Below are 5,881 nucleotides of genomic sequence, written 5' to 3'. Positions count from 1 at the left end.
GATTTACTTTTTTTTTTACTAGGCAAGGAACTTTATTAACCTTTATTTCCAACTTTAGTCCCAAGCTTCTTCACTTTAATTAGCTGCAAATAATGATTTGTGTATAAGCAAAAACTGAAAAGAACTGCAGTGTCCAAGGGGCTTGGGCTTAAAAATATTAGAGATCAAGATTTTTATCAGATCCATAAACAAAACTTTAAAAAGCAGCCTTAATATAAAATAACAGCTAACTTCTTCAAGTTTTATCTTCTTTAGAAGTTGACTCTATTTAGTTTGCTTCATTCTTGGAAGCCTCCTCAACAGTCTACACAAGATCTGAAACTTCACCATCATCCTCTCCGGTAGCAAGATGGTACTTTCCATCCACAGATGGTTTGGGCAGAGCTTCCGCCATCTTTAAACTAGTTAGACTGTGTGCACTGAGCTGGCGTAAGATGCTGGGTAGTGTCTTTGTCAGCTGCTTGGTCTCAGCATGGCCTGTGATGGTGAGAGTGTTCGCTGCCAGAGAAGCCTGAACGTTACGGTTGTTAAAGTGGATCCCTGCTCTTTGGTTTGTGGACATAGTTGGCTCTTCATTATCAGAGATATTGTTTGCCCTTAACGTCTTTAAGGAGAACAAGTTTTTTATCATCTGCTGTAGCTTTTCTGCGAGCAATTGCTTTCCCACCAACGTGCCTGCAGTTTGGCAAGTTTCTCCTGGTTCATGATAGTTTTTTTATCCAGAGAGGAAAAGGGGCGGCGTGTGGGATGAGGGTTGGCGCTCAGGGGGTCTTGGGCAGACCAGCTGAGAATAAGCACACACACTCAGGGATGCAAAATGGCAGCTGGAGAGTGACTGGATTTGTTTTTTCAAGACTAATATTTTAATAGATTTTTTTTTCTAAATGATAGAAACACTTGATTATGTAACCACCATAAGACGAATTAGTATTCTCATAAACAATAATGCTTACATTTAGAAATAGAGAATCACCAAGTTCTGGAGTTCATCCTTCAGTATTATATTTGTAGCCTATAAGTCACGCTTATGGAAACATGAATATTTTAGTTATCTTAGCCATTTATTGAAATTTTCTCCCCCTTGATTTAAAACATGACTGCACATATAACAGCCTTCTAAAATCCAAGCCCAAATAATATATTTTCGTATTGATAATACAAAACAACTCTTATCTCCTTCCATCTATTCTCTACTTTGATATTCTAAAAACACTTTGACTCAAAGCCACTCCACTGATGAAGACTTCAGCTGTCATCCCCGTCAGAAATCATTGTTCTCTGAGCATGTTTTATTGTTACATTACTTTCAAAAAACTTACCACGGGTTGCCGTATATTGCAGTGATTTACTGGTGCTGCTGTTCCCCTATGAAGGTAAAAGCTACTTGAGCAGAAGTGACAAGTCACTTTCACTTGAAAGGTCAACTCCAGTGACTGACAAGGAAGCCAGAGGTGCCATGTTGAGAAGGATCCAACGGCTGTGTTCTGGTTCCACAGGGAAAACAACAACAACAAAAACAATGCTCTGATCAATTAGGAATGTTTGCTACACACGGGAGGGTTTTAGCTCTTTCTGTCCTTTGAGGTAGGACCATACTACATTTGATCCGTCTGTTTCAAATAGAACCAAAAATGGGGCATAGCTTTATTTCCCATCATCCTCTTTAATTAGCTCCAACATAAAAATACCAAAATCCACGAGAAGTTCACCAAAACTGGCCACACGTACAAGATCTTTTACTCATGGAATCTTCCTTCATTTGGATGTGGACCTCCTTATTTTTGCTCGCTCACGTCCCTGATTTGTTTGCATTATGGTTCCTTTACTTGATTTATACTAATTTGGATTTGTAACTAGTTTCAAATTATTTATTATGAAAAAAACTTCCAAATGGATGTTTTCTTATTTCTCAAAGTGTGGTTATAAGCACAGAGGCCACACCCACTCCCTTCTCAGACACTGGAGACCCGGCGACCCTGTAACATTCCTCAGGGAGAGCCCATCATCCTCACACAGTCAGGAAGGAAGAGATCTTAGACATAACAGGCTATGCATAAATAGTGCTGGACAGATAGTTTAACCAGATTATTTTAAAATGCATGCATATACTATACACTAAACATCATAGAAAGCCTCTCTGCTTTTTGTGAAAAGTGTCATACTTTATACTTCAGTTACTATATAAAATTAATGAAAACATTGGGTCATCAGCCTGTCATTACACTTTAAGTAAAATATTTGGTACTGAAAAAAAACTTGAACTGACCCTGAAATCTGTGGTTTTGAAAAACACTTAGGTATACTGTTTCAAAGAATAATTTGACCTTCACAAGAGTAAAAGGCCCTGGGTCCTTTTATTTTTTCCCCCCTGCTTTTATGTTTCATTCTGATGATAGCATTTTTTTTTTTTTTCAGCTGAATGTATCCTTTGAATGAAGTTTAACTACTAGTAAGTCAAAAGTAAAACATCTTTGTATGGAGTCAAGATGTTCATGATTTTAAAAAGGAGAATAAAGTGCTTACTTTTTGTTTTGATTTTACCATTCCGTAGTCTTTCATAAGTGATATTTGAAACACAAGGACTTGTTGACTGAGAAGAAAATAATCCATTCACAAGCTTTAGGATATTTTTGCAGGGCACCATATGCCCAGGGATTGGGCACTAACAGAGCATGGCAGGCTGATATGTCTGTCAGTTTGTGGGAAGCTATGGGAATGAGGCTGATAGGAGCTAGAGCTCTCTAAACAAGTGGGGTGACTTGTTTTTATATATATACATATATATATAGTGCCAAAAAATGTATATACATGACTTGTTTTCATCTTTTGTTATTGACATATATTGAGTATTACAATTTTAATAGAGTTGTTTTCTGTCTTAAAATGTGTATACATTTTTTTGCACTATATATATATAACGTTTCATATAAGTTTTATATAAGTATATAATTTATAAAATGTATTATATATATAATATATATAAATATATATATTAGAAATGCAGGGAAAACAGATAGGTGTTATAGTTGCAACCAAATAAGAGAGCTGTGATAGAAAAAAAATAGTTAAAGCAGGAAGAAATGGGGCAATAAAATACACTTTAGCATGGAAAGATTTAAGTCTAAGATAGTTGGCTTAGTCAAATGGAGATAAAGCGCTCCCAGTCCCATGAGATTTAGACAGACAAAAATTCTAGAATGCAGCAGAGTAGAGTTAAAGGTCATGTCAAGGAGCAGTGGTGCATGACTCCTAAAATCACAAAATTCTGAGCCTTAGCCTAAGCTAAGAAACGAGGCAAGAAATGGTTGGGATCTAGGTTTTAGCTCCTGCAAAACAATCATGACACTAACACGCATTGTGCAGGAAATGAAGTCACTCTGGAGGGAAGGTTCAGTGTTGCTGTATATGGCTAGCGCCAATGGGAGAAACACCACAAGGCCAGTGCTGGGTCCACTCAGAGTGCCAATGGGGAGCCATCTCCCTGATCCCCACACAGTAATGGGTAGGACACAGGCTTTGGAGTCACACCTGGATGTGGATTTTCACTTTACTACTTTCTAGCTGTTAAACTAGAATGACAATTAACCCTTCTGAGTGGCAGTTTCCTAAAATATAAATGATGGCTAATGCTTCAGTGTTTTTCTGAGCATTACTTGACATAATATACTTTACACATTGCCTGGTATATATAATTAACAATCCTGCAAACAAGAATAAAACCACCAAATATCTAAATATTATTACTATTCTAGATGGGAAATATGAGGATCAGAAATTTTAGGTAACTCACATAAGTCACCCAAGTAGCAAATGCTGGGCTAGGATTGATAATCATATTTGTTTAACTTCAAAACCTGCACCCTTCCAACTTCAGCGTACTGCATTTGGGTATAATTCAGCCCAAACTCAGAGAGCATAAAGAAGAATGAGTTCATCCTTGACCATATCAGTTGCATGGCAACTCTGCACTGATGAGCAAATCTCCATAAACAAGACCTGCTGTCACTTTACGTCAACATGGAAAACATTAAAAACAAATCACTAACTTCTAAATTTTACTTGATCTAGATATTCCGGTGACTTAAAATAATCTCTGCAGCGTGTGGTGCTATTCATGTGAAATAATAATATGTACCATTTCGATAATATGTACAAGCTAAGAGCTTTTTTTCCAATTCACAGAGTGACATAGGGTGAAGGGACTGTATCAAACATCTTGAAACAGCCTTCACAGGAACCAAGTTAAGACTTCTGACTGGAGTTTCTCAATGTTTTATATATGTTTTAAAAATCTATCCCTCACATTTATCTCCTCACTTTTGTCACCTGCTAGTTTTCTGACACAGTGGGCCAGTCACGGAAAGTAAATATGGAATCTGAAGGTAGGCAGTGAGGAGTGCATGACACAGTTTTCAAACTCTGCCCAAGATCCGTCATGATATGTTTCTCTGGAGATATTATGGAATTAGCAGTTTATACCTAGAGCCTAGTATTGGCCTATTTGTTCAAGTAAAAATCACTCCAATGGCTGCAAAAAGAGCTTTCTGTCTTAAAACCACAGCTGGGAGGCAGGTCTCGTAGCTCTTTAGATCCTTACTTTGATTTATGAAGACAGAAAAATAAGACAATACAAAAAAATGCTATGCTAGTCAGAAACCAGTGAAGTGAGATCAAGAATAACACTTTGTTCTGATTAGTGGAAGGTCAGAACTAATCCTCTCTCTCACCCTCATTTTGAGACCATCAGAGTGCAGTTTTGCAGGGGAATGATAAATTGGGGGTTGTCTTAGCTTGCTAGGTGCCGTAGATCTCATTTATTTTATTTTACAAGTCATTTGGCACAATGGTGATAATGACAATGAAACTGGATTCTTGCTACTTAAAAAGGCCTTCTACTTTGTTCATAAATACTGTGGTCCATGCATTCAGTTGTCAGGGGAAGGCCATTAACCAGTTACCACCTCTAGTTACAGTACCTTTAATTCAGTAATTTTAGGGGCACAATCAGGCCCATGCATTATACATAGGATAAGGATTTGCCTATCCAGTGCTTTTCACAAGTGTGAAAATGATCTCTTTCCCCAGAATATCTTGTCTCCTTACACGGACAAAAGAAGCAGAAATCCTGCTATTAAAGAACCACTTATTTATTTTAAAACTCCATGTCTTCATATCGTTTAAAAATCACACACTCTGTTGTTATCAGCCATTTACTCATTGATGTGAACTGTATCCTTTCCTCCAGGACAACTTGCAAAGTTTGTGAATAACATGAAATCTATGTGTCTGAATATTCCCTATACCGGACATCACACCCAGGACATTCTCATGCAAATGCACTTAATAAATGATTCTAGATAAAAAATAAGTATCTGTTTTCAGTGTACATGGGAAAAAAATAAATTGCAGTATTCTAGGTACTATGGGACAAGAAATATTGATGGCAAATAAAGCAAGAATAGAGAGCACGTAGGAACAACTGAGGCATTGTCAAAGATAGGCAGCTGAAGAATAAATAAATGTTGGGACTGGATGGGGTGAGAATGATGATTGCCAAAATGGAAATCAGGGGCTTAGAAAGGGAATGTAGCAAAAACATCTAGACAAAAATTCACAGTTCTACCTTAGAGTGATCCCGACAGAAAAATATATAAAACCACGCAGTCTGGAGCTTTTCTTAGCAATCAACCCCACTATTTCAACCAGACATCTCTCTTCTCTAACCTGATCCCACTGTGGTGTAGTTGATTTGGATATTTTCAAAAGCATCCCTTCTAAGCTTCCTGATGAAATATACTAAGCACATTCTCTCCCCTTGAAGTAAACGTGCTTTCTATGGTTCACTAAATCACCATGTCTCAAGTATAATTCAACTTCATCC

At 37.3% G+C, this 5,881-nt stretch overlaps 1 pseudogene; it reads right to left on the bottom strand.

Annotated features, from left to right (window-relative positions):
* Positions 1–268: 268 nt before the first annotated feature.
* LOC109448693 (transcription factor BTF3 pseudogene) lies at positions 269–711 on the bottom strand (annotated as a pseudogene).
* Between the last annotated feature and the right edge of the window lie 5,170 nt (positions 712–5,881).

The sequence above is a fragment of the Rhinolophus sinicus genome, chromosome 14 (assembly GCF_057876585.1).
Source record: "Rhinolophus sinicus isolate RSI-liver-muscle chromosome 14, RSI-T2T, whole genome shotgun sequence".
NCBI classification, from domain to species: Eukaryota; Metazoa; Chordata; class Mammalia; order Chiroptera; family Rhinolophidae; genus Rhinolophus; species Rhinolophus sinicus.
The sequence above is the reverse complement of the archived record's forward strand: the minus strand, read 5'-3'. Positions and strand labels throughout refer to the sequence as shown.